This window comes from Marmota monax, unplaced genomic scaffold, assembly GCF_021218885.2.
Source record: "Marmota monax isolate L192 unplaced genomic scaffold, Marmota_monax_Labrador192_F-V1.1 WCK01_AAM20220418_F8-fsc00029, whole genome shotgun sequence".
Lineage (NCBI taxonomy): Eukaryota > Metazoa > Chordata > Mammalia > Rodentia > Sciuridae > Marmota > Marmota monax.
In genome coordinates this window covers 16,551,413-16,578,063 of record NW_026693024.1, presented here as the reverse complement: position 1 = coordinate 16,578,063, position 26,651 = coordinate 16,551,413, and the positions used below count along the sequence as shown (strand labels likewise).

Here is a 26,651-nt window from a genome sequence, read left to right as displayed (position 1 = left end):
CAGGGCTGAGCACTGATATACACCTCATGTTTGTGTACTAGGTGAAGGTGATCCGCTGCAGCTTCTCCATTATCAGTGAGAAAACTAACAATTGAGAACATGAGCCGTCACTCAAAGGCAAGCCATCAACAAGCCTAGAAACCAGACAGGGCCACCAGCAATGAGATGTGCCTCTGTTTCCAGTTCTATTATTGGCTCTGCTGGGAAAAATAAAAATAAAAAAGGTGATCTTAATAAAATTATTGAGCTGCTCTGGGTCATCATCTATAAAGTCAAAGGATTGGACTGCATCACCTCCAAAGTTTTCTTGTGATGCTAGGGTTGTATAATTCCATGTAAGGAAAGCATAAATGTCTGTTGGGAATTTCTCAGAAGTCACAAAATTTAGTTAGTTCGTAGTCTAACAGAAAAAGAATTGAGTGTAGTGTAGGTTTATAAACAGCCTAGATAATAAGCATTTCTCTTCACTGCCCATTCATTTGTTTATTTATCAAACATTTATTACCTAATGTATACCAAGCATATGATTCTTTTCATTTTAGCTAGTTCATAAGTGCTGATGAACAGTGCATTTAAACAATTCTCTGGAAGGACAATTTGACCCACAATTTCCCAAAGTTCAGTGATTCTGTAGAGGGAAAATATAGAGAAGGCACTAAGAAGGGGACGATTCAGCTACATTTAAGAATGGTTATGTAACTCTTCCATTGAACAAGTGTGACTCAGCGGATGCAATCCATCATAAAGCAACACTTCAAATGTATTCTATGGACTTCACTCTTGCTCTGCTCTTAAATGAAATTTACAGCAAATTTCATCCTTCTGGTCACTTCTAGCTAATAAGATCTCCAAACAAAAATGGCAGAAACTGAAATGGCTAGCTTTCTGTAACAGTAAAGTTTGGTATTGAAGCTCCACCTCCTGCATTGGGTAGAGGGAGCAGCCTGTGGGGTCTTCTCTTTCCCTCCACTTTCTGAAGGTCACATCACATGTCCCTGGGACACTGGAAAATCCAGGATAGGGGAGTAGGACCAATCCTATGCCTGGCACTCCTGTGAAGATCTAGCGTAACTGGCATTCAAACTGGCCTCTCATCATGTTGTATGAGTTCTTTGGAGACTCCTGGGGACAGGACATCTTTCGCCTGCATTTCCCTTTGGAGGGACAAATACACCTTCATGTGGCTGATGCTCCTTCCTCAGCCTCCAAGAATCTGGCATCACCTCCAGCTTCTCTCTGTTAAGTTCCATTCACTCACTTCAGATGGCCCACGTCTGATCCAAAGACACCCCTTACCCTCTCTTTGCTCCAAATACCCTCTAGAAGTGGGTGGAGAAATACCCAACACTTATTGCCCCATACAGTAACCCTCTCCTCTTATCTCCAGTTTCCATGTTTGAATGTGTTTTTTATTTCTGTAAGGGGGTTAAATAATAACAACTTCCCTGTTTCTCACCAATCCCTGTCCTCTGTTTCTTTTAATTCTTTCCTCCACTGATCTCCCTTCAGTTTTCTTGAAGTCCCCACCCCCTTTCTTTTCTTTTTTTCCTCTCTAGTTTCCACATATAGAGAAAACATATGACTCTTGACCTTGTGAGCTTGGTTATGTCACTTAACATAATGGTTTCTAGAACCATCCATTTTCCTGCAAATGCCACAATTTCATTTTTATTTATGACTGAATAAAACTCCATTGTATATATTTATATATTCCACATTTTTCTTTATCCGTTCATCTGTTGATGGACACCCAGGTTGGTCCCCTAGTTTGGCTCTCATGAATTGTGCTGCTGTCAACAGGGGCAGACTTGTATCACTGTAGTATGCTGACTTTCATTTTTCAGGCTAAATACCGACGAGTGGTACAACTGGGTCATAAGGCATTTCCATGACTGGTCTTTTGAGGAACCCCCACATTGACTTCCATAGTGGTTGTACTAACTTTCTGTCCCACCAACAGTGTAAAAGTGTTCCTTTTTCTCCACACCCTCTCCATACTGTTTGTATTCTTGATGGCTGCCATTCTGACTGGAGTCAGATTAAATCTCAGTGTAGTTTTGATTTGCATTTCCCTAATTGTTAATGATGTTGAACATTTTTTAGTATATTTGTTGGCCATTGGTATTTTTTCTTTTGATAAGTGTATGTTTAGTTAATTTGTATGTTTAGTCAATTTATTAATCGGGGTATTCACTTTTTTTGAGTGTTAAGTTTATTGAGTAGTTCATATACTCTAGATCTTCTTCTTCTTTTTAGTTGTAGTTGAACATAGTATCTATTTTATGTGGTGCTGAGGATTTAACCCAGCACCTCACACGTGCTAGGCGAGCGTTTGGTCTCTACTTGCTGAGCCACAGCCCCAGGCCTATATTCTAGATCTTAATCTTTTGTCAGAAGAGTAGCTCTCATTCTGTAGGTTCTCTCTTCACATTCTTATTGCTTCCTTTGCTGTGCAGAAGCCTTTTAAATTGATGCCATCCCATTTATTAACCCTTAGCATTATTTCCTGAGCTTTAGGAAAGCTTTAGAGAAAGTTGTTGCCTGGGCCTAAAAGCTGGAGAGTTGACCCTCATTTTCTTCTAGGAGTTTGCACAGTTTCTGGTTTAATACCAGAGTCTTTGATCTACTTTGAGCTGATTTTTGTGCAGGGTAAGGGTAAGGGTGTTGTTTCATTTTTCAACACGTGGATAACCAGTTGTCCCAGCACAATTGTTTTCTCCAATGTATGTTTTTGTCACCTTATCAAGGATCAAAGACTCTAGATACGTGTGTGTTTGTCCCCGTGTCTTCTGTTCTGTACCATGTGTCTACATGTCTGTTTTTACGCCAGTACCGTGCAGCGTTTGTTACTCTAGATTTGCAGTATAATTTGAAGTCAGGTTTTGTGAGGCCTCCAGCATGGCTTCGTTGACTTATAATTGCTTTTGCTCTCCTGTGTCTTTTATTTTTCCAAATGTATTTCAAGACTGTTTCTTTAAGTTCTGTGAAGAAGTCATTGGTGTTTTGATGGGGATTGCATTGAATCAGTAAATTGCTTTGGTAGTGTGGCCATTTCAACAATATCAACTCTGCCTATCCATGAAGTGTTTACTTTTATGGTGTACCTCTCTGGTGGTGCTAGAATGACCCACTGATCATTACAGCTTTGGTATACACTTTGCCATGTCACTATGACAAGTATGTCACAACTTCTCAAGGTTCAAGATCTCAGGAAAACTAATGTGAAGTCTCTATGCAATTTAAAGTACCTTTTTCCCCCCAAAAATCTGTATATTGGGCAATGTATTAGTTTCCTAGGGCTGCTATAACAAAATACCACAAACTAGAAGGCTTAAGACAACAGATTATTATTCTCTCAAGTTCTGGAGACCAGGGGTCTGAAATCAAGGAGTTGGCAGGACTACACCCACTCCAGAGCTCTGAGGTAGAATCTGTCCCCAGCTGCCTTAGTGAGGTAGCGCTGCTGTAACAACACTATAGACTGGATGGCTTAAACCACACATATTTATTTCTTATATTCTGAAGGTTGGGAAGTCTGAGGTCAAAGCTCTGGAAAATCCAGTATTTGATGAGGGCCCTCTTTCTGTTTTGCAGATAGCCATTATCTTGTATCCTGACATGACCAGCTCTCCTGGGTCTCTCCTTAGAAGGGCACAACTCCTATTCACAAGAGCTCCAGTCTCACAACCAAATCATCTCCAAAGGCCCCTTCTCCTAATGCCATCACTTTGGGGACTGGGCATTAGAATTTCAACAATTAACTTGGGGAGGAGGACACAAAAACTTCAGTCCATGACATGAGGCTCTCTCCTAGCTTTTGGCAGCTGCTGGATATCCTTGAATTCCTTGGCTTGAAGCTATATCACTCTGATTTCTGACCCTGTCTTCTCGTGGCCGGCTTCTCCATGTGCCTTTGTCTCTACATGGCCTTGGAAGGATGTGGGATTTTGGAGTTAGGTCTCACCCTAATCCAGTATGACCTCATCTTGCCTTGATTACATCATCTACAAAGTCCCTATTTCCAAATAAGGTCATATTCACAGGTTTCAATTGGGCATGATTCTTTGGGTGGCAGGGAAAGTAGGAGAGTATTAAATCCTCTACAGATAACAGTAATTTTGGTAGAAAGGTTCACTATCAAGGCAAATATGATGTTGCATGCCCTTCTCCCCAAGAAACAATGTTTTAAAAGATAGAGGGATGACTTTAGTTTTGGAAAGGTCTATGGCAGTGGTTGCATCTGGGTTTCATTGGGGAGCACGGATAGCAATAGTCACTTGTGGAGAACTATGACAAAGGAAAGGTACAAATGGTTGAATAAGCAGCTTGTGAGAGCTACCCTAGCGATGAGGGAGCCAGTTCTTTTCTCAAAGCTGAGTCCTCAGAGGGGTTGTCTCCTACTTGATTTTGCCACATGGCTTGTGAAACAAAAGAGACACAAAAGAGACAGATGACACAATTTTGAGTGGCTAGACTAGAACTACTGCATACATTAATGTTGTACTAGCCTCCATAGGACACAAAATCCTATAGAATTATCCATCTTTAAGCTTCTAAAGTACTTTTGCAAATTCTCCTGGGAGACTCTCATGACTCCCTCCCTGCATTGGGATTATTTTGTTTGTTTGTTTTTCTTCCAAAAGTTGGAGTGGCTGGTTGGAGGCCTGCTCAAATGATGACATAACAGCAGACATAAAACTGAAAGCAACTTAAGGAGAACCTTCATGATATCTCTCAAAAACTGGGCCTTTTACACAAACTTCTAATGCAGCTTCTTCATAATTTATCAACTGAAGTCAATCTTGAGAAAATTTGGACCTGAGGAAAGATGCACTATAAAAGTGAGGCATGAATAGTTAATGATAATACATGTTGTATTTCCTCTCCATTTATTCCTTCTAGTCTTGAGTACTTCTTCCTGGGAATCTTTGATTTTGCTCACCACAGAGTACCTTTTGGAAATATACATATATGTGAATAATAAACATATATATTCATCTCTACTAATCCAATGAGATTATCATGCAATGTTAAATAATAGAGTGACTTCATTAAATAGCATGTATTTCCCATTCAAGTGATTTTACACTTATTTTTGTTATCATCTTTTACCTTCATCGTGCATACGACAGTCCTTCTTCAGTGTCTGCAGGAGATTGATGCCAAGATCTCTACTGATACCAAATCCAAAGATGCTCAAGTGTCTTAAATAAAATGATGTACTATTTGCATATAACCCATGCACATCCTCCCAAACACCTTAAATCATCTCTGGATTACCTGTAACACTTAATACAACATAAATGCTATGCAAATAGTTGTTTTACTGTATTGTTGAAGGAATGATGACAAGAAAATACATCTGTGCCTGTTCAGTACAGATACAATTAAAAAAAATTTAGCTATAGATGAACACAATACTTTTATTTTGTTTTATGCAGTGCTGGGGATCGAACTCGGGGCCTCACTCGTGTTAGGCCAGCACTCTACCACTGAGCTACAACCCCAGCCCCCACAATTGATTTTTTCCTGAATTTTTCCATCCACAGTTGGTTGCATCCATGAATGTGGATCCCACAGATGCAGAGGCCAGCTGTACTTCTTTTCTGAATGTGGCGGATGCTGCCCTGTGCAAATTGAGTCAATGGATATATTTATCCATTCTTTCTAAACGATTTATGCCAGATTTGAATTTTCCTTTAGGTAATTGTTTTCTTCATATCATACTGTGTTACCGCATCTTTATTGCAATTCGCATTGTATGTTCTTTAGTAAGACGTTTGGATTCTTGTGGAAAGTGTTATGTATGTAAATAATGGAAGCAACACCCGCACCATTACTTCACCACTGGGGTGCTGCCACACTACTGTTTTCTTTCTCCTCTTCCCCCCCACCCCAAATCATCATAAGAAAAGTTCTTAGGAATAGAAATGACACAAGTGTCTTAAAGAGTGCTTTATTACTAATTAATGGGGAGTAATAGTCATTTAAAAATTGGCCTCCCTAGCTGACAGCCAACCTGGTTGAACTTCATGACATTTGGTGCTGGCTTAAAACACAGGAGCAGATGTGCCACCCTCCGTATAATTTATGAACTACCATAAATGGAGCATGGCAGGAGGTAAAGTACCAACAGTCTAAGTGAAGTGGTTGTATGTAACCAGAGAAATTATTGAGCTTCTATGCAGAATGGCCTATTATGGCGAAATAAATCAGGCAACAGAAAGTTTTTCTCTTCTTTGGAAAAAGAAACCCAAGAAGTAAGCAGTTATGCAGAACCATTCAGCCTGTTTGTACCATGTAGGATTCTGGACTGTCTTCTTTCTGAAGAGCTCTAAGTCCAGTCTTTGTGATTTCAAGGTCACACAGAAAGAGGCTCTGGAATCCCTGGAGTTGAGAAAGCAGAGGAACAGTGGCCGGCTTTCCCTGGCCTCTGCTGGCCTCTCCCTCTCGGGTAGGAGACATTTTGGGTACAGAGCAGCTGGGACCAGTGCAACTCAGGCTAGTGGGACAGGGGAGGAAGCCAATATGCAGTGGGACAGGAGGGACAAACCTGTCTGCAGAAGCTGGCCGTCCCCCTGAGGCAACCAGGCAGGCCAGTGAGCGGCGGCTGAAAGGCACGACCCACTGGGATCCATCCAGGCGATCGGGATATCTGCATGAGTCCAGTCCACCAGCAGAGCACAGTCCGGGCAGAAGTCCAGGAGAGCCCTCAGAATCAGGCCTCCTTCCAAGCAGTCAGTCCGGTGGCAGCAGGCCCCTTGCCAGGAGCTGCGAAGGAGGAGGAAATCACATCCTGCCTTCCAAGGGAAGGGGGGCAGCTCAAGAGTTTGACAGAGAATCAGGACCCAAGCCAAGGGAGGTGGGGTCTAGGGCAAGGATCCAATCCCTGCAGAGAACTGAAATGCTCCGCAGAGAAACTGAGGCAGCCTGGGAATCACAAGGCTTTGGCTAAAGCATTAAGAGAACACTGAAACTCGGAGTCAATCTGGAGCAATCAGATTTCCAGGTCTCTAGGCAACCAAACCAGTTCTCTCTATTAATAGGGCCAAGGCTGATGACACTGAGCAAGTCTGGCTCAGACTGCTGGGGGCCACTAAGAGCCTGGCCTGCTGCAACATGCTTGTAAAGTGTCTGAGGTCTTGTTCAAATGCAGATTCTGATGGGGAGGACTGAGCTGAGGTCCAGACTCTGAATTCCTAACAGGATCCCTGAGGGTGCAGATGTTTCTGGTTTCTGGAGTAGCTGACTCAAAGAATCACCACTTGCCATGGTTGGCTTGGCCCACCCCATCCCACCTGTCCAACCACACCATTGTCATATTTGACCGTCTTATTTTCTTTTCCTCCTCCTCCATCCCGTTTGTCCTCTTGCACTTATTCTGCAGGATGACCAACAAGAAAGAGCTTATGTTCAGAGAGTAGATGGGGTAAGAAAGCAAAACCCCAAAACATTCCCCCATTGACAGTTGACTTTGCCTGTTTTCTGTTGCCATCACAGAATACCACAGACTGGGTAACTGATAAAGAAGTGAGGTGTGTTTAGCTCACGGTTCTGGAGGCTAGGAAGTCCAAAAGCATGGTGCTGCATCTAGGGAGAGCCTCCCACTGCATCAGAACACGGTGGAAGAAACAGAACAAGTGTACTGGGTGAGATCTTCCTTCTTTTAAAGCCACTGATGCCAACATAGAAACCCTTTTCTCCTGACTTCCCCTAACCCTAATCACTTTCCAAAGATCCCATCTCCAAATACCATGACTGTATGAGTCTGGGAATTAAGTCTTCAAGACATGAATTTTGGGGGACACATTCAAACCATATCATCAACACACAAGAAAATGCTTTTCTGTTTGATAGACACAGTTACTCCAGAGGAGTGTGTCTGTTGTTACCTCATAAAGGGTGTTACAAACGTCTGACTTTTTATCTATCCTTCTTAACAGACTCCAGTGGTTCAGAAATATCTACTGAGGATAAGTCAGAATGGACACACACACACACACACACACACACACATTTGTTCCAGAAATTGAACCCAGGGGCACTTAACTACTGAGCCACATACCCAGCCCTTTTTAACTTATCTTTTGTTTGTTTTGAGACAGTCTCGCAAAGTTGCTTAGGGCCTCACTAAGTTGTTGAGGCTGGTTTTGAACTTGTGGTCCTCTGCCTCCCCTCTGGAGCCCCTGGGATTACAGGTGCGTGCAGTGGCACATATTGATTTAATATCCCTCGTACCTTAAAAGTACGTCTGTGGGTAGAGCTCCCTCTATGCATTTCCCTTTCCAGAATCTAAGGGGCCACAATCCTGGCTAACACTGAAAACTAAGGTAGGACCGGTTACTTAATCTTTCTCGGACAGGTTTGCAATCTACAGAATGACCTGTCCTGGTCCGTTTTGCATTGCCAGGAGAGAATACTGGAAATGGGGTGATTTTTAAGGAAATGTATTTCTTAAAGTTCTAAAGGCTGAGAAGTCCAAGGTCAAGACACAGAGTCTGGTGAAAACCTTCATGAAAGCCGTGTCTTATCATGGGGGAGGGTGTCACATGGGGAGACAGTGGGAGCCTGTCGGCTTAGGTCCCTCTTCCTCTTCTTATAGCACCACCAATACAATGACGGAGACCCTATCACGATGACCTCATCTAGTCTGAATTATTGCCCAAATATTGCCTAAGTATTGCCCCCAGATACCACCAACAAATGAATTTGGGGATTAAGTTTCCAACATGTGAACCTTGGGGGACATATTCAAGCCATGGTGACAGAAACATCCTATCATTATATCCGATGACTTATTGTTAGGAGATATGTGAAGCTGTTTAATGGAATGTCAACTACACTATGAATTCAAACTGCTATTATTTTTTTTTTTAATTTTTATAGGGTGCTAAGGATCAAACCCAGTGTCCCACACATGCTAGCCAGGCGCTCTGCCACCAAACTGCTATTATTAGCCACTGTTGGAAACAGTGCCATTGTGCATTTTTAAATTTTGCACCAAGCCACGTGGGAACATCTGGGCTACCAGAAGCCATTGTGCTCTCCAGATCAAGGGGCTGGGATAATGGTTTCAATCCCCTCCACCAAGCCTCGTCTCACTTTCTAGTCTTCATTCTTCCACCCAATATATGTACTGAGTGGCACATGCCCTGGTGTCTGGAAAGACAGTAGAGACAGGCCCAGGCCTCACGGACCCAGGCCTCCCTGCCCAGAGCTCACAGAGGAGGAGAGCATTTGTGGAAAGGACACTAGTTGGCCTCAGAACAGGGTGACCGTGCTGCGCTGGGTGAAGAAGCAGGTGTCCTGAGCTCTTGTGGGGTCACCATGTAGGCTTGGTTGCTCAGAGAAGGGGACAGGAAGGGTTTTCCAGGCAGAGGGAAGCACCCTGCTGCCAACTCAGAGGCAAGAAAAAGTATTGGAATTACTGTGGGGTTTAAAAAATAATCCCCAGATCAGTGTGAAGATCTGCTTCCTGGTACTGGCTGGGTCAGCTCGGCTTGAGCTTGGCAGGGCATGGGTGCAGTCAGTTTTAGGCTGATCTCCTCCCTGGCCTCAACCCGCCCCCCCCAACCCGGCCACACCCTGCTGACCTTTTGCCCGTCTGTCTGGCCTTTCCTTGTGAAAATAGAGCACTCTGAAGAGATGAAAAGTGTTTTCTTTCTTTCTTTCTCTCTTTTTTCCTTTTGAAGCAGCCGCATTATTAACAGAGAAGGGAAAGTCTCCCATGAGCTACGGCAAAATCCTGTAGATTGGTTTATGAATCAATGTAGCTTAGACTAAAGCAACCTAATTTCCTGAAAGCCACTCCAAGGCTTTAGGCTTCCAGAGAGGCATAAAGCTTGTATGATATTTACTTTTAGTTAAAATTAAATCAAAATGGAAAAAAAAAAACACCAAAGAGGGAGTCTTCTGGGAAGATATATCATTAAGAAAAAATTAAAAAATTAAAGAGGACCACAAAGCAATGTGGACAGAATAAGTAGACGGCATTAAAGAAGGTTGGCAGTTATACACACACCAATGCGTTCAAATCACTCTCTCTCAGGAATTAGGTTTCATGTGATTTTTTTTATATTCTTTTTGTTGTGAAATATACTTTTGGGAAAGTGCATGACATAGAAAGTACAAGTTAACACATCGTAATAAAGTGAACATTCACATAAACAAGAGAGGAAATGCAGCCTGGCCCAGAACCAACACCCCTTCCCACCCACAGCCACACTCGTCTCACGAGGTCACCACTGCCCTCTTATGCTAACCTTTCCTTTGTAGTTTTTCCACCCAAGAATGTATTGATCGGTATTTTATTTTTCTTGCTTTCTAAACTTTCATGGGAGCATGTAGTTTTGGGTCCTTCCTCCTAACTGTGACCATAAGGCTTCTGAGATTGGTCCATGCGGCCGAGAGAACTGTGGCCCTTGCATGCCCAGTGCTGTATGGTGTTCCAAGGCTGGATGCGTGACACTTTATTTATCTACTCTACTTTTGATGGACATTTTGTTATTCTCAGATCGGGGCTATTAGGAACAGAGTGCTATTCTTCGGGTGCTCACAGCATACATTTCTATCGGCGATTGGATGTACATATGTATGTTGGACTTGAGTAGATAGAGCAGTTAACCATGACCAGCAATGGGAGTGCACAGTCCCTGTCACGAACAGGACAGTGTCTGTGGCCCTGCTAGGGGATCTCATGTCATTTTTTTTTTTACTTGAGTTTCTTTGAATTTTGCATTTTTTCTGTACAATAAATATCCATTGGCTTTGATAGGGCAAAATGCTATTTTAACCTTTAAAAAAAAATCATCTCGCCTATTAGGGGCATTGTTTTTAAACTTCCTAATTGAAGTGAATCATTCCTGCAGAAAAGTTGCCCACCACAAGGAGAAGGCGTCCCATATTATCACATAGTGAACACCACTGTGACCACCACCCAGGTCAAGATAGAACTTTCTAGCACCCTAGAAGCCTTTCAATCACAATCCTCTCTCCCTTCCTCAGAGGAAAACTGTTGCACTCATTGGTAGCATGATCATTTGGTATGCTTTTGAATTTCGTACCAATGCAATAATGCAGCATTGTGCTATGGTTGTCTCCTTTGTGCTACCCTACATGGTGGGATTCATCCAAGCTGTTGTGGATACAGTAATGTGTTCATCTCTTTCTCTTGTCACAAGGAAGAAACACTGGCTTCAGGGAACTGAGCCACTCCACACTTCTTTAACTCCTGGAATGCACTGTTCCTCTGTGTAGCCATTTGTATCTTTTCGTCCCCAGCCTAACACGTGGATACTGTGTGCAGAGGTCAGAGTGGCTGTGGAGAGCACATGCGTGCAGCATCCCCAGGCTGCCCTCTGACTTCCTGTATGGTGGCTCCACTTGGAGTCGTCTCCCAGTGATAATGAATTTTCTCTCTCTCCTTGTCTACCTAAAATGCCGAACAGTATCACCCTCAGGTGCCACACAGGTATGTAAAACAGAGTCAACATTGCACTTCACTGGGAAGCTGTTTTGTTTCTGAGCTCATGGGAATCTAAGGGTACAACTGGCATCTGGCCACAGGAAGAGCCCTTGGCTAGAAGCAGGAATGGCTTCAACTGTGTTGGCACAGAATGAAACAGCACATCATGAGCAAGAATCATGGCAGGTCCTTGTGGGAGAGAAGATCCTAAAATCATCCTCCAGAAGGAAAATAAATTCAGTCTTTTGCTTTTTACTCTTCCAGATAAGCAATGTTCAGCCCTTCTACACAAAACAACTGTGTATATCTCACTTTTGTTTCCATTTCAAACAGACTGTCAACTGAATTTGAACTCTTAAAATGGAATCTTGATATCAATCTACATTTTTTTAAAGCAGCCAAACAGGCTCTCAGATGGTCACTCTGAAGGACTGTGTGTGACTATGGGGCAAACATAATTTCTTCCTTTCTTTTTTTTCCCCAAGGCCTTGAGCTGTAATTATTAAAGCTTCAATTGTCCCCAGTGATATTAGCTAGATAATCAAATTTGGATCACAGGAATGAGATAAGCTAAAGTGTGCCTTCATCACTGCTTTGCTGAAAATAACTCACTAAGATCATTCCCCCCAAATCTGCAACAAGACCATGGCAATAGCCAAGACATTTACCAAGAGCATTCAGAATGATCAAATTGATTCTCAAAACAAATAATGTCATGCGGAACCACAGAGGTAAACTTTTCCACTGCAGAAGCAAAAGAAAAATATTGTGGACGTCATGTGCAAAAAATGACACATCACAATTCACAATGCTTAATAGAATTACAAAATTTAGCAGACCTTATTGCTAAACTAGCTATGAGGAGCTTAATGATTAACTTTCTAGAAACCGGGAGAGAAGAACATTTTCAAAATAGCTGGTTGAGAAGAGTTTTATTAATGAGATACATGGGTACCCATTGGGAAAATGGTCTATGAATGTGTAAGTCACTTTGAACAAGAAACATTTCATCTTGTAGAAACTTAAATTTTTTTTTTAGTTGTTGATAGACACAATACCTTTAATCACTTTTTTATATTTATGTGGTGCTGAGAATAGAACCCAGTGCCTCACGTGTACTAAGCGAGTGCTCTACCACTGAGCCACAACCCCAGCCCTCATCTTGTAGACACTTTAACCTTGTGAAATCAAGATTCCATCAATAGAGCAGAATAGAGTGTTTTTGTTATTCTTTTACTAAAAAGACATCATTGCCTTTTCTTCCCACCTACCCTTACTTTCAAAAGAGGCCAGGAGAAGTTTCTAGACCAGGAGGCCCTGGGTGGGAAGAAATGATGTCAGGTTCCTGGTTCTCTTCTGTCAGTGTCTTTCCATTCCAAATGACCAATCTTCAGCTATTTCATGAAATGAGGACCTAACTGTGCCAAATAGCATAGCACCAATATAAATCCCAGACACAACTCACAGGAGTTTAGGACAGACATTAACAAATACAATTTATCTTGCAACCTAACCTATAAAGAATGTCAACCAATTTCCCAGACAGCCCCAGGCCAGCCAGAGACTCCATCATCTGTGTTATATGAGCCCAGGTACAAGGGCGGCCATGACCAAGGTTGCCTCCAATTGGAGTTGGGGTATCACATCAGTGTTCACCACCCATGATGCTGGAGAACAAACACAGAATGGAGAGATGTCTTGGGTTCCAGGAACTGAATTTGCCACTAACTAATTGCTTGATCTTTGCCAATTTCTTGCAACTCTTTATCCCAGATTCTTGTCTAAGAGAAATTGAAATAGACTTTCTAAGGATGCTTCTGGCTCTAATAATACAGGACGGTAAAAGTTGTATTTCCAAACTGTGAGTAAGTAGCAGGCCTCTGTCACTTCGATATTCTGTATCCAATGAGAATTGTCAACGCTTTTCCCCTTTTCTTGATGTAGTGGGAGGTGGCATTGTGAAGGGGAGCCTAACACATTCCTGGTAACAGTCTCCGGTCACCTACCTAATCCAATAGAGTCAATTAGTGCTGCGTGCATCCTACTTCTGAAAGCTCCTTGCTGAGCAGTCTGTGATCATATTTGCTCCTTTTTCTGCTGTTGGAATTCCTACAATATTCTCTGGGAACATTTTTACCCAAACTTAAATTCTGAGGAAGAGTCCATAAGTTTTGGGCTGCCACCTGTGTTTTGTGATGATCCCCAGGGGACTAGGGACTCTGAAATAAATGGACATGAGTCCCTTTGACCTTTAGAGTTCTCATAGAGATAGTGTCGACATTTAATAATTGTCACTGGAGCTTGGAGGACAATTTCCAAAAGTCTGTTTCAAAACATCACCAGTGACACCTGACACGAGAGAATTTCCCTGCACCCAGACTGCTAGCAGCTGGCACCCAGAGTCGCCACAGCCCGGGAGCAGATCCAGTCCATCCTACTATGAACCCTTCCTGTTTTGTCAGCGAGCATGATTTCCTCAATCTCAAATTGCAGCAGAACTGTTCTGCAATTCCATTGCTAGCTATTTCGGGAGCCTCACACAGCAGGACAAATGTGCCCAAGTCCACACAGTATGACAGAAGAATTAAAAATGTATTTACCATCTGTTGGTAGTTTCCTTGCGGGGCTCTTTTCTTTTCCTCTCCTGTAGCCACAAATAGGGTCTTCTCACTTCCTTCCAACTTCAGAGAGCTCGGTTCTCTTCACATCTCTGGGAATGTAGGGCTTGCTTTTTTTTTTCTCTCCCCCACCTACAAATTTCCCAAACTGTTGAACTCTGGAGCTATTTCAGCCCTAGGATCATTTTCCCTTACATATATGGAGGAGTCTGCGAAAAGCTTCTAGGGTTTTGGACTTTGATGTGGCCAGATGACTTTTTAGGTCCTATATTTGGGTTCTAGTACCAGAAGACTCAGGAAGTTTGGGGATGAGACAAGAAGAAGAAAGACAGAAGAAGAGCAAAGCCTAATGAAAAGGAATTAAGTCCTTAAATTAGTCTTTGGAATTCACGTTGGCCCTTTATAATCTGCTAGTCCTTATTACAGGGGGACGTTCCAGAGGAGAGGCCATTTTTCTACTCGGGAAGAGTCTTAGAAAGCCAGGTGTGGTGATGAGCCTGGATTCCCAGGGACTCAGGAGGCTGCAGCAGGAGGATCACAAGTTCAAGGTCAGCCTTGGCATCTGAAGGAGACCCTCAGCAACTTAAAAGACCCTGTCCTGAAATGAAAATAAAAAGATCTGGGATGTAGCTAGCTTGGCTAAAGATCATAACCTGGAACACAGTTTTGTTATTTGGGAAACCACTTAGGTGGATCTGGAGGAATATTTAATCCTCAGTGAGAACTGCTTTAATTTTTGAGATACATGTATTATTCACTTGAAAATGGAACCTAAAATACAGAGATTGATAGACTAAAAATGGTCCTTGGGGTTAGGACCCTCACTGTCCTAGTTCATTCAGGCAATGACTTGTTAAAACTTCTAGGCTGTTAAACTATTTCTGGGTGACTTTGAACCTTGAGCAGGGCTCTTCACTACAAGTCTCGGTTTCATCCACTAAGAAATGGGAATCATGACGTCTACCTCCCTGTATCATTGGGTTACACCACTGCAAAGTGGTGAAATGACAGCTGCAAATATTGTACCACAATGCAGGGCACAGAATCAGGGCTTGGTGAGTAGTAGCTGTTACAAACTATCATTCTTAGAAACTAAAGTTGAGCTACTTTCTGTTTTTCTCAAAACTTACTGTGAGCCTCATATACTGTCTTGGATTCTGGTTTTGAATTTTGCTTTTTAAAAAGGCCCTTATAAATTTGAGCCTTGATGTGAGACCTCACTCATTCTTAGCTTTAAGAGTCATATCCAATATGATTAGGTCAAAGAACAAGTGAATAGGATATGTGTCAAGGCTTGGACAAGGTGGATTTGCTTTGAATCAGCTTCTAGTGAGCTGATCATTGTGTGCAGGCTGATCAGGCTTTGCACATAGTAGGCCCTAGAAAAATCTTACTGACATTCATTGATTCATTTCATAGTCAATGGCTAGTTAGCGAGTGTCTATCATGTGCTAAGAACTTTCCTAGATGATTGATGCTGACAAAAATCCTTCCTGACAAGAAACAACCAACCACAAAAAAGGTACATGGCATTGAATATTACAAGGTAGTACATTTCTGGAATAAATGAGCAGGGCAAGGTGGATCAGCAGAGTCAGAGGGTACAGTTTTAAGTAAGTGGTCACAGCAGGTCTCACTGAGAGTTTACTGCTTAGAAGAAAGACTGGGAACAGTGAAGGAGAGACCCATGTGGATGTCTAAGGGAAAAACATTCCTAGAAGAAGAAACAGGAGAAAGGTCCTGAAGCAAGAGAGCACCTGGCTTGTTTAACACCAGCAAAGGGCACAGTGAGGCCGGAGGTGTGGGAGCCCCAGAGAGTTCCTAAGGCTGAAAGGTGTGCTGGCCATGTGAGGCATGGTGGACCAGAGAAGGGCTTTGACTCAACTGCAAGTACAACCTGGGGGAAGGTTCTGAGCAGGGCTGTCCATCACTTGATGCATACAATAGACAGGTGAGGGTGACCACAGAGAGACAGTTTAAGAGGTCATGGCCACAATCCCTATGGAGGACGGTGGTGAGGAATGGCCAGAACCCAGATGTACTTTAAAGACGGAACCGACTGGATTGTTGGGCAGACTGGATGTGGGGTCTGAGGGAGAGGAGTCGTGATGGCCCCAAGGAGTTTTGGCCTGAACACTTGGAAGGACAGAGTTGACCTTCATGAGATGTGTATGGGAAAGCTCTGGGGAGCGCCTCATGGAGACTCCAACAGAAGGGATCCGTGGGGATTCTGGGCTTGAGTGGAAGGCCGCCTTCTGCCCGCTGGGGAGAACCTCTGAGACAAGCGAGCTTGCAGTTGTTTTTTGAAACACAAGAATCAGACAAGACCCTGGTTTTCCTGAGCACAAAGGTGAAAACCCGCCCTTGGCCAGATCTGGAGAAATCAAAGGGCTGAATGTCTTTTAAATTCCTCTATCCTGAATGCACGAATGAGATCTGCTCAAATGAATACACACACACACACACACACACACACACACACACACACATATATATATATATATATATATATATATATATATTTTTTTTTTTTTTTTTTTTTTAGGCAGACAGTTTCTTGGTTGCACTTGCTGGGCGCCAAACAGCCTCTTCCCCTTGACTCCACACACTGCCACAGGGCTTCTGAGGGGGAGAGCTGCTGTGCGTCCTGGCGCCCAGCAGAGGGAGCTGCAGAGGCCCACCGGAGACCTTTGAGCTGAGGCCTGGCCTGCTGCCCGCCCAGAAGCCTACTTGAGCTCTCTCAGACCTCTTCCAACAGCCTCTGTGTCTGGGGCCAGAGCCAGACGTTGTTTCTGGAATGATGGGGACGCAACTCTAGAACTCTCCACATAGCTCTCCTATTCCAGTGGGTCTTTTGTTTCCTGATATTGTCATGGGGGCAAGACCAAATCCACACTCAGAACAGATGACCTATGCGTATCCAAAGAGCCAAGAGGTAGGGCTCCCTAGGTAAGTAGAGAAGAAAGAAAAATTGCAGCAGATCTACAATCATGGGTCTCATTAGGAGAGTATTTTCATTTTCTAGGGCCATTATAACAAATGTTCACAAGCAGGGTGACTTAAAGAAAAAGAAATTTACTCTCGCCTTGTTCTGGAGGTCAGAAGTCTGAAATTGAGGTGTCATTAGGGTCTCTCTCTCTGAAGGACCCAGGGAAGAAGTCTTCCTTCCTCTCCCAGCTTCTGGTATCTGTTGGCCATGTAACTACAGTAACTTCACGTGGCCCCTTGCCTGTGCCTCCTCTGTTTTGGTGTCTCCTTACAAAGACATACTAGATTTAGGATCCACCTGAAAACAAGAAGATCTCTCTTAATAAAGTTAAATCTACAAAAACCACACTCCCAAATAAAGTCGCGTTCCCAAATACTGGGGATAGGACTTCCATGCACCTACTTGGCAGACTCAATTCAACTCGCCTGCTGGCATTGTAAGCCAAGGTCGAATGGGTTTGGGAGTAACGGGAAGTATTCAGATAAGAGACGCTCACTCAGGAGACTCTCTCCATCTGTGCTTATGGCCCTCAGTTTTTTTTTTTTCAGTGAGAGGTTTTAAAAAAATATTGTATAAATAAAAAGAATAAGAAAATAGCACTTCTCTGACTCACACATTGGGCAGAACCACAGACTCTTGTGATCATCAAGAAAGACTTCACAGAAGTGTTGGTGCCTGAGCCGGATCTAAAGTCTGAGGGTAAAATCTCCATGTAAAGACCGGGTGAGGGAGAGAAGAAAAAGACAGGGCTTTCCAAGTGTAGAGAAAGAAGGACATGCAAAGCTGGGGGGTGGGGCGGCGGGGTGGGGGGGGGGGGACAACCTTTACCTCTTTAAGGAGGGCATCAAGTCTTTAAGGCCCACACTTTCCACTGAATCTGCATGGCTCAGATGTCCTATTAGAAAATGAAGAGGCAAAAATATCTCTGGTTTAATAAGTGCACAAATAAGCGCCCAATCACTCCAGGAGCGTATATCTGGAGGAGTTAATTATTGGACACATTTGCCAAAGCACAAATATGGAAACCCCACCCTCGGCCAGTTCTGGAGAAATCAAAGGGCTGAATGTGGTATAAATTCCTCTGCCCTGATTGCATACGGAGATCTGCCAACATTTTTTTCTCTGATATATTCCTTTCTGCACAAAGGGCCAAACTGGGTTCTTAAAAACCTGATCATGAACTGAGATATGCAATTCTGAATCATCACCATGATCTAGGAAAATTAACTCCTTGCTGATCTGCCCAGAGAAGCACCCAAGCCTGTTGCCTCCGAGCCTGCACCAGGGTCTGGCGAGGCTTCTGTCACAGAACAACTCCCTTTTTTTTTTTGGCATAAGAACCTACAGGATGCCAGCAGAGTTCAGGCTGGGTCATCTCAGTCTCTTTAAAGGCATGGTGATTCATTGCTGGGGTGGGGGAGAGGGTAGCGGAGGAGAAAGGAAGTGCTGAGCAGAGGGGCGGAGCCATGCAGTTATGAAATTGACTGCAGGAAAAGCTGCCCCTGGGAGTCATGGGGTCACATGCTCCTACTATTGGTATTTAAGCTCCAGCTTTTAAGCCAGAGCTGGGGTAGGGGTGGGAAACAGATCGCTTGATCTGATTGCCTGTCAGAGTCCACACATCCATGCCTTGTGTATTTATTACAATGACAGTGTACTAATTTCTCTTAATATCTGACCAATAAGGAAAACTCTCCCGTGACAGTACAGTTTGCAGAATAAAAATTTGGCTGGAGTGGCGTGAGGGAGTGATTTGTCTTCTTCTACTTGATTTACTGGCATTCTAGCTGACAGGGTCCTCCATTCTGTGCATTCATTTTGTACTTAAAAAGGGGTCGTTTGTCATTTACAGTTTAAGTGTGAGTACTATTATTCTGCTCTGGCAGAAGGCATCTGTGGCAGTAGCTAGCGTTTCATGTCTGTGCTGCAAAAGCAAAGCAAAATCAGTATCTTTGGTCCTCAGCCGTGAAGCTTCCCAATCCTCCCTGCAGTTAAACTTTGTGGAGACCTGATGGGAAGGTTCTGCAAATACCAGACTGCCTGTGGCTCCGCCCTGAAATCCTAACATGGGCACTTTCCTGGGAACTCTAGTTATTCATGTCAAAAAGGCAAAGTTTACCCAGGCATTTTTCTCCAACTCTTCCTCTTTGGGGCAAACTTAGTAAATTCCTCGTAAAATGATGTTCTTAAACTCTGACCTTCATTTGGATTAGCTTCTCATGGCTAATATTTACTTAAGAAAAATAAAGTAGCAAAGAGAGCTTACAGCCCTCTATTTCCACGTCATGAAGTTAGAAACATGTAGAATGTTGCTTCCCGCCTTGAATGAAGATTTAGTGTTTATTTCTGTACTCTGTTGTTGCCCATGATTCTCTCTTGGAGGCGCCCAACACTTAGTGCATATACAGCCCATCAACCACCACTACCTTAAGTTCAAACAATGGTGGCTTTTGGCTTTGATTTTAATTTACGAAATGTATTTCTTTTGAGGAAACAAAATGCCAAGTTGTTAATGAAATGCTTTATATAGATTTTCAAATGCTCCCGGCCAGTAGCAAAATTCAACTCTCCCATTCTAAAGCTTAAAGTGTGGTTGGTTTTCGTGTAGGAAGAACTGTATTCTTTAGATGATTAAGGTCATAAATTATGATATTTTATAGGCCACGGCCTGATATTCAGTCTTGGTTAGAGATTCATGATGAAAATTTATCTAGATCTTGCTTGCAAAATAAATAATGGTAAAAAATCAACTCATTTCCTTTCAAAGAATCCCATTGTACTAAATAAATTATACATTTTTTTTTAAAAAAAAAGGGAAAATAAAATAGATTTCCTTTTAATGGCCTGGATGCATTTTCTAGTTAAGCAGCGAATTATATAATTTTCTTTTTTTTTTTTTTAAAGAGAGAGTGAGAGAGATAGAGGTAGAGAGAGAGAGAATTTTTTAATATTTATTTTTTTAGTACTTGGCGGACACAACATCTTTGTTTGTATGTGGTGCTGAGGATCGAACCCGGGCCGCACGCATGCCAGGTGAGCGCGCTACCGCTTGAGCCACATCCCAGCCCCGAATTATATAATTTTCATTATCAATGTCCAAAGCCATCTGTCACTAGAAGGTATCAGCCCCAAACCATTTAGCCACAAGCAGCCAAGCCAGCTATAATGCTAGAATGCTTGGGCTTCCTAAAACAGATAGGTTTTGCATCTGCCTCCCAGGGGTTCAAAGTACCTGAGCCCTCTCATAAAGACTGAGCCACAGATGAGCTTGAAAATTTTTGTTCTATTTTTATGAGCCCATCTCCCATCCCCCAATGGATAGATTGTGCATTTACCCACAGTGAACCTTCAGTGATTGTTATAAGGGGAGATAAGCACCACATTACACAGGTTATTGGTGCACAGAAAAGTAGAAAAAATAACTAAGTTATCTATGCACTACTGCAGAGAGCCATGCTAGGATTCTAAAGTCTTCAACTATGGATATTTAGAGCTAATTCCTGTGTCTCCTCAGACCCATTATCTATACCAGTGCTGTCCGTTAGAATTATACATGAACATACCACAATGAATTCCACTTTTATATATAATTATAAGGCACTGATTAAAAAAATAATAGCAGAAGGGAAATCAGTAGAGCAGAAGAATGGGACGAGATTGATCAAATTATGTACATGTATGAATATGGCACAATGAATCTCATGATTATGCATAATTATAATGCACCAATAAAAACGTAAGAAAAGAAATATATACAGGGACTCATGGTATAGCTCAGTGGTAGAGTATTTGCCTAGAATCCATGAGGCCCTGGGTTTGATCCCCAGCACCTGAAAAGAAAAAAAAAATACACAATTATTCCGTATGCATGGTGTTAAATTTTATAGGAGCCACATTCATAAAGGTTCAAAGAAACAGGTAAGATGAATTTTAACAATATGTTTTATTAATTCTAACATATGCTGAATAGTTTCATTTCAACAATCAATATAAAAATTGAGATATTATGTGTATATATACACGTATGTGTCTCTGTGTCTCTCCAAGTCTTTAAAATTTGAGGCATATTTCATATTTACAGTGCATCTCAATTTGGACTAACCATATTTCAGGTGTTCAAGGGCCACACTGGACCATTGGACAGTGCAGATGTAGATTGAACTACCTGTTTCTGTTTTACATTGCTGACAGGGTGTTGTCTGAAACAGCTGAATGTGTGTACTGTTAAATCAAAATAAGCTGTTGGCAGATGCTGGAATGCAAAGACTTTCTTTCCACTCTTGACTATTGGTGATGTCATTTTTATGACCAGGAAGCCCTTCTTCTACAGTTTGGTCGAGGGTCAAGAAAGATGATTCAGAAACATGCATGAGACAGTATTGGGCCTGGATGTGTGTGGAGCCCAGGGACTTGAGCCTGGGTGTGGCCAGCTGAGCTCAGAGTCTATTGTGTGAATGGTTTTTCACTTTTCTTTTTAGTTTGTTTTACTTTTCTGGTCTCCCTAGGTTTATTGGAAGTGCAGTCTAAGGAAAGAGTATTTGTTTTGCAAGCACACTATGGTTTGCTCAGGTTTTTAAATGACACACATTAGATTACACCCTCCTTCTAATAGAAGAGTGAAAGTTCTGCCAGTCTTTCCACTAAAAATTCAAACTTTCTGGGATTCATTACACTGCCATAACAAATTGCTCCAGGCAGAAACTTGGCAAATGGATCCCAAAGTGTGGGAGGAAATTCGTTTTAACAATTTTTAAATGATAAAAATAAATAAATGTTTGCCACTGTAATTTATGTGATTTGTTTTTTGATAGAGGGGGCATTCAGATAAAAATGCACATTTTTATCTTCACATTTTGTTTGTCTTACAAATTTGAAATATTAGCATTAGCTTGTAAGTCAAGTCTTGCTCAAGAGTTAGACCATTGCCTGCTGCCTCCCAAATTTTTGATGATGCTAGTATTTAATTCTCGTATTTGGAACTCTGTTTGATCCGATCCTGAAAAGCAATACATCAATCAACTTTGATTTTTGTGTTTCACCATGGTAAAAATTAACGTTTTTTTAAAAGATTAGATTTTTTTTTCTTCTTTGTACTCCTTGCAAGTTAAGATATCTTATTTAATGTTGTGATCTCAGGCCTACTTACTGTTGATATGCAATAAGTAACTGATGATAAAGGAATGATAAATACATAAAAAAGCAATTTAAGACATCATTTATATTCTTAATCTCATTGAAATAGTTATTAAATATCTACTATATAGGAACTTTTAAAGCATGTTAGAGGCTAAAGATCCCCTAATATGCTTTGTCAATGGTAAAAAGATGAAACATGTTGGGGAATCTTTACCCTTTATGATTCCCTCCACTTGCAAACACCTTGGGATTATTGGAACAACTCAATGACTCCATGTTAGGAAAGTAGAATCTGAACCCATACTTTTTTTGAGGCCTGGATTGTAATATGTGTCTTCTCCACCTCCATGAAGTTTTAAAGATGCAATAAGGAAGAGCTGTAAAAAGTGTAAAATGCTACATAAATACAATTGAAACATAAATTCTCACTACTGTAAGCATTAAGAACAAATGCCCTAAAGTTTGTAAAAAGTGCACAAACTTTCACCCCCATGTTTGGCTTCTGTTTAATTTATCTAATGCAGTGTTGGGGGGACTGACTCCATTTCCAGATACACTCTTCTTAGAGTTGCCTTATTTTTAATTTTTGACTAGAGAAAAGCCAAGGTATCTTTTCTAAACATGACTTTTGAAGTCCTTTTAAGAATTCAAGCCTAAAACTCTTAATATCTTTATTTTATTTAACTTACAATCTGTTCGATTATTTAGTTGTTATAAACTGGTAAGCTATTTGAATTTGCTTGTTTGTTTTGTTTTATTTTGCTTTGTTTTGAACTATATAACATGCTACCTTCCATGAAAACATACACAACAATTTAAAATCTGTAGCGATTTGAAAAGGGCCTGGTTTCATTGAGAACTCTTGTGCTCCCTCTGCTGCTGTGAAAAAAAATGTTCCTGTTCAAGACCCCAGCAAGCTACTTGGCAGTTTCCTTTGGCAATGATGATGTGTACATGTGCATGAATCAGGGCCCTTTTGGAATACCGTCCTATTTCTACAAAGCATATATAGTCATCCCTTGGCTGGGAGGATGGGTTCCAGGACCCCTCTTCAATTCCTGAATTCTGGGATGTTCAAGTTTCTTATATAAAATCACACAGTATTTATATGCAACCTTAGCATGTCCTTCTATGACTACAGATCATCTCTGGATTATTTATAATATTGGACACAATGTCAATGCAATGTAATAATGGTTACACTGTCTTGTTCAGGGATTAATGACAAGGAAAAAAAAAGTCTGAACCTGTTCAGTACATTTTTTTTTCTTTCACCCCCAGTTGGTTGAGACTGAGGTTGCAATGATTTGACTAATGTGATTTTTTTTAAAAATAAGAAAACTTAATTTTAAAAATTAATTAATAAAAAAGGGGAAAAATAGATGTAGTAAGTTATGCATCTATGGCCAAATTAATCTAGACAGAGCCCTGTAGTATAAGCCAATGTTCTTCTCAGAATTCCCTTGGGAGGCTGGCTGAAAGGTAGATTCTGATTTCACAGGCCTGGTGGGGGGAACCCTTAATTCTGAAAATCTAAAAAATCTTTCAGATATTGGTGCCCCAGCTGCTAATCTGAGTACTGCCTGTTAAAAAGTAAGTGTGTAACATAAAATAATATATTCTAATACATACTTGTTGGCCCCTTTTAAACCTTCAAAAGTAGATATTCACAAAATAGATAAAAGGGATTAAAATTATTTTCCATGTTGTTTAAGCCATCTAAAACACAGGGAGGAGGAAGGCCCCAAAGACCTCATCCCCCAATTTCCTTTCCTTTCAAAGGCTGGTTTATCCTAGTATGTACTTAAGGTCAGGTTTCTGAGAAGACTGTCTTACTACATGGTAAGATAATCTTTCTTCTCACAGTAAGAAATAGTTATAGATTTTAATGACAGTTTATGGCTTTAATCTTAATGGCTAAGAAAGCAAATGTCATAATTCTTATTAATTGTTGTTACTGTTTGGGTAATATACATATTTGGCTTCCTTGAGGGAACATTTAAATTAATTGACTAACTCTAATCTGAATTATGTGTTTTAATATGTTTAAGGTTGTTAAAATAACATAAATTAACTGCGTGTGCCAATGTAATAATTACAATATTAGCTTTTATTCCCCTGAAAATTCTCTAAATGTAAGATGTCTAAAAATAGAGTGGAGGTGGATTGGACAGTTTGCAGATTATGAGTTGGAATAAAAACATCTCAGAGAAGCCAAAAACATGGCAACCAATATTTTCTGTTATAAAAATATTTTAGATGAATTTGAGGGTTTTTTTTTTATGAAAGCTGTCTGAAACTCAAACGAATAGCAGAAGCTCTGTTTATTCACAGGCCGGCAATAATAATAATACCTGCCGCACAACCCATACCTCTTCTATGCTGAGTCAACAAGCTTCTATTCCTTTCAGAAGTGGCAAAGCCCAAGGAGGGGGGTGGTGGTGTATTACCCGGTTTTGTTCTGAACTATTAACCTTCACCTTGATAAAGCAAGTCAACGAAAACAAAACCAGGCAGAGCCTTTACGGGAAACTGATGTTAACCGTCCACTAGAGGCTGTAATGAGACCAACAATGTCATTTTAGCAGAACCCGAGGTTTAAACCTAACAATCACTGATTTTTTTTAAAATTAAAAAAAGAAAGTTGTAGAAACGAGGGAGAGCGAGCAGTAGTAGTTCTATTGAAGTAGCCATGTATATGTGCATGGCGTTCCAAAATGTGAGAAGCAACATTTCCGGGGTTCTACACCTTCCTCATTAGTATGCTTATTTTTATTTCTGAAGCGCATTGGCTCATAACACTACAGAGTTGTTTAAAAGCTGACACATTTCTCTTACTGATTCTGTATCCTGCTTCAGTTGGTGACTAACTGTTAGGTCATAAGCAGACTCAGCCAAAAGGTCTCTCCAATACAGCTTACAGTCAATAGTGGCGGCTTCCCGAGAGAAACGGAGGGATCAGGTTTCTAGACGCTTGGTTCTAAGCACCTGAAGGAGGTCAAATGCTGCCCTGACACCTACTGGCCTTCCAGAACTATCTGCAGCAGAGAGAATGCCACACTGAGCGACCCTAGTAGGGATGTGTCCTCTTTTCCTCCAGGTGCCACACCTGTTGGCAAGGTGCATTCCAAAGAGGATTGCAGCTCACGCCTAGGCGGTTGGACTGACACAGGGGGCGGGGTGGAGGGGGAGTTATGGACCACATTTAGCAATTGAGGCCAGAGAAGTTCTGCGTGGATTCACGAAAACTGCCATTTAATGCTCGGTTTACTTTCTCTATCTCTTACACGGGTTACCTCACTTCCGATTAAATTAATGATCCCGAATTAGCTGCTAGAGGAGCGCGCGAGTCGTCAAGCCCACTAGTTCAATGCCCAAAGCAGATTTTCGGACCTGCAGAAAGAAAGAAGGAGAGTCGGGAGGTCACCAGCTTTCACAGGCAGGAGAGGTGAGGATGCGTGTGCAATCGGGGGTGGGGGACCCTTAAAAGTTTCCCGAGTTGCACTCTAAAGCAATCACCGCGGACCCGAGGTCTGGATTCCCCAAAGCCGAAGCCACGCCGGTTTGAGGGTTAACTTCCAGCTGACGATCAGAGTAAGCCCGCTTAGACGCTTCTGAGAACGCCCGGGAGCGAGGGCGCGTTGGGATTAGAATTAGCCGTCTTCCCCTCCCCCTTGGGTATTTCACTGGCTCGGAGCTGAAGGCTGACACCCATTGGGGGAGTCCCCCAGTTTGCCTGAGTTGCACCCGCTGTCACTTGGTCCCCTCCAACTAGGTGCAGGCACCTGGGAGGCGCGTGAGCACCGGTCACCGCTCAAATTACCTCATCTCCCCAGTTCCCCGCCCCTTTCTCAAACCTGGAAGGAACGTCTCCTCGGGTCGGGTCTCCCCTCCCGCTCCCGGCTCCCCAGCGGCTCTGGAACCGGCGCCGGCCTCCCCGGGGTCCGCCTCCCGGGGCCGCGCGCAGCGAAGGGTTAAGGGCGCGGGCCGGCCGCCGCGCCGTGCGCTCGCCGTGCTCTGTGCGGCTCGCCGGGCCGCCTGCCAGAGGGTGCCCCCACCCCCCCATGAAGTCGGATCCTTGAGCTGCGGCGGCGGCAGCCAACTGCTCCATATTTGGCTTCTATTACACATTTACATACTGGAGCGAGCGAGCAAGCGAGCGCGAGAGAGCGCGAGGGAGGGAGGGCGGGCGCAGGGAGGAGGGAGGGGAGGGGAGCGGGAGGAGGGGGAGGAGGAGGAGGAGAGAGCAGAGTATACCGCAGACATCATTTCTACTACAGTGGCGGAGCCGTACAGGACCTGTTTCACTGCAGGGGGATCCAAAACAAGCCCCGTGGAGCAGCCGCCAGAGCGACAGCAGCCGCAAGACATTGTTTCTCTCCCTCTGTCCCCCCTTCCCCACGCAACCCCAGATCTATTTACACTTTACAGTAAGTGGCTATTT

The 26,651-nt window shown here is 42.5% G+C and overlaps 1 protein-coding gene and 3 long non-coding RNA genes across 14 annotated transcripts in view; 1 reads left to right on the top strand and 3 right to left on the bottom strand.

The window, feature by feature from the left end:
• Nucleotides 1-5,940: 5,940 nt before the first annotated feature.
• On the bottom strand, nt 5,941-7,940 carry LOC124098618 (uncharacterized). Its single transcript, XR_006853633.2, has 2 exons — nt 6,554-7,940; nt 5,941-6,387 (listed from the first exon to the last, which is right to left on the bottom strand). It is a non-coding gene; the product is annotated as an uncharacterized LOC124098618 (long non-coding RNA).
• A 9,201-nt stretch (nt 7,941-17,141) lies between these two features.
• On the bottom strand, nt 17,142-17,866 carry LOC131424510 (uncharacterized). The gene is made up of 2 exons (XR_009227672.1): nt 17,685-17,866; nt 17,142-17,368 (listed from the first exon to the last, which is right to left on the bottom strand). It is a non-coding gene; the product is annotated as an uncharacterized LOC131424510 (long non-coding RNA).
• Nucleotides 17,867-18,004: 138 nt separating this feature from the next.
• LOC124098698 (uncharacterized) lies at nt 18,005-26,352 on the bottom strand. Its single transcript, XR_006853667.2, has 3 exons — nt 26,065-26,352; nt 22,422-25,600; nt 18,005-20,901 (listed from the first exon to the last, which is right to left on the bottom strand). It is a non-coding gene; the product is annotated as an uncharacterized LOC124098698 (long non-coding RNA).
• Nucleotides 26,353-26,433: 81 nt separating this feature from the next.
• Atxn1 (ataxin 1) overlaps nt 26,434-26,651 on the top strand; it is a 387,579-nt gene continuing 387,361 nt past the window's right edge. For all 11 annotated transcript variants that reach the window (XM_046453385.2, XM_046453378.2, XM_046453377.2 and 8 more), the window contains exon 1: nt 26,434-26,637. The gene's annotated coding sequence lies outside the window, so the exon portion shown is untranslated. The remainder of the gene's footprint in view (nt 26,638-26,651) is intronic.